Here is a 2,508-nt window from a genome sequence, read left to right on the forward strand (position 1 = left end):
AATAAATAAAATCTTTAAAAAAATAAAGATTTGGGCGCCTGGGTGGCTCAGTCGTTGAGCGTCTGCCTTCGGCTCAGGTCATGATCCCAGGGTCCTGGGATCGAGTCCCGCATCGGGCTCCCTACTCAGTGGAAAGCCTGCTTCTCCCTCTCCCACTTCCCCTGCTTGTGTTCTCTCTCTTGCTGTGTCTCTCTCTGTCAGATAAATAAATAAAATCTTTAAAAAAAAAAAAAAAAGGCTGTGCTGAGAGGCACAAGAGGAACTTGGCTCTAGGATGCCGGCTGGCCCTGAAGGACTGGAGGGAAGGGGAGGTCCACTCCTCTCTGGCTCAGGAATGACAGGAGGGCCCGGACAGGCCTTGGGATGGACGGACGGGTGAAGAACAGCTGCAACGGGGAGGCCTTCAGGTCACCGGGAAGTGGGACCCAGAACCGCCTGCTCTGACCTTGAGCAGGCACCGCCTGGAGAGCCAGAACCCCGGCCCCGCGCCAGGCCTCCCTCCATCCTGCAGCTCAAGGATGCCATCCTGGCCATGGGGCCACAGAGCCACAGAGGCAGGCGGGCAGCACGTCTGCCTCACCCCGTGCCCACCGCTCATTCCAGGTGCTGCCCGTGCTCGGCCCCGAGGTCAGCAGCACTAGGAGTTCTGTTAACAGCCTGGTTCACAGATCCTGCTTGCTTAGAGGGAGGAAATCATGTGCGTCAGCCGGATTTAAAATCGAGATGTTTAATTCTGTGACTGACAGGCTGGAGCTGAAATGACTGTGACCTTGGGGAGAAATCCAGTGGCTGTCCCTGTGCCCAGACCAGGCCTACCGCAGGAGGGCCAGCACCTTGGCGGCCCAGGAGCCTTGAGCGCCAGCAGTGCCGAGATCCTGGTTTCTGAATTTCTTGCTCTGCTGAGAGGAAGCAGGATAAGGGGTTGGCTCCACCATGGACTCGTGGAAATGGGGCAGAAGGACGCAGGCACCGAAGGGCCCCAGGCATTGAACACACAATAAGCGGGACTCCCAGGTCTGTGCTGACCAGGAGAGGGAGGAGGGAAGAGCGCTGGTCCTTGGCCAGAACATGGTCTGCAGACATGGAGGGCGCGTACGCCAGGAAGCCATCCTAATGCACAAAGGAAAAGCAGGGCTGGGACTCAGTGCCTCCCACCGGTGGTGGCTCAGCTACGAGGGAAAAGAAAACTTTCCAGGCGCAGCCTCCGGACACCCTTCACTGAGGGATGCCCTCGCGGACACTGCGGCAGGGCCATGTCCTGGGCTTCAGAGCCAGCTGTGCAGGGGGCGGGGGGGCGCAGCCTCACTGCTGACTCCGGCCACGAGTGACGCGCTGAAGTCGGAGGGTCCACACCCTGGAGAGAGTGCCCGTCAGGAGCCTGCAGGGACCAGGGAGGCAGATGTCCTGTGGGGTCCTGTGCCCTGGGCGGGAGAAACAAACTGTAGGACACAATTGGACAGTTGGTAAGGTTTGCGTGTGGCCCGTGTGTTGGGTCATAGTGTTGTATCTGGTAAATTTCTGGTTTTCGTAACTGTGGTTACAGAGAGAATGTCCATTTCTAGTAAGCATGACCTGAAGCATTGGGGTGTAAATGAGCATGATGTCTCTACCCTACTGGCCGTGGTTCAGGAAGAAATGCATATGGCGTGTGGGGCTGGTGGCGACGAAGCAGAGGGCAGTGCCCGGCAGCTCCTGTGCGAGTCGGACGCTCTCCCGGGTGGAGGTCGGTCCCCCACTCCCAAGCCCAGGACAAGGGCCCGTGCGGAACTCGGAGCCCCTTCCCCAGGGGACAGCAGAGACCACTGCCCGACCGGCATCTGTCGTGTCTCCAGTGACCCCTAGCCTGGTGGACTGACTGAGACCCGGGGTTCTCCCTGCCTCCTGTCCAGTGCTCCGCCCAGTGCCCTGAGCACAGCAGGACAGACGCTGGGCTCCACTGGGGGGCAGTGTTCGCTAGCCCTGCCTGCACCCCTGGGAGCCTGCAGAAGGACTGGGAGCCCTAATGTCCACCGTGAGAGCCGGCAGCCCTGGCAAGCACTCTCTGCGCCCCCGAGTTGGGGCATGCTCTGACATCAGCCTCTGTGGAGTGCCGTCGCCGCTGCCCTTGGGAGCAGACCCCCCCTCATGAGGACCCCTCTCCTGGCCAAGCCCTCCCTGGCCAGGATTCTGGGAGCAACCCCTGAGCAGGCGAGGGCAGACGGGGCCAGCATGGGGGTCTGCGGGGGCCCCAAAGCACGCAGTGGTTTGGGAGTCCCAGAATGCGTCCTGATGAGGGTTACATGGTGGGTGTGGGCAGAGAGGAGAAAGCCATCAAAGTAGTCGCATCAGGAACAGAGCCCCAGGTGGGGGCTCCTGGCTGCTATGCCCGCTCGCTGCCAGGTGACCAGGGCTCCCCGGCCAGCCGAGAGCCTGGCCACTGGCCCTGCTGAGGGGTCGGCTCCCCGCTCATGCCTCATGAGCTCATGCTCAGGGGCGCTGCCTTGTGGGCTGGGGTCTGCTCTCAGAAGC

The sequence above is a fragment of the Mirounga leonina genome, unplaced genomic scaffold (assembly GCF_011800145.1).
Source record: "Mirounga leonina isolate KUSES-001 unplaced genomic scaffold, KU_Mleo_1.0 Mir_197, whole genome shotgun sequence".
NCBI lineage: Eukaryota > Metazoa > Chordata > Mammalia > Carnivora > Phocidae > Mirounga > Mirounga leonina.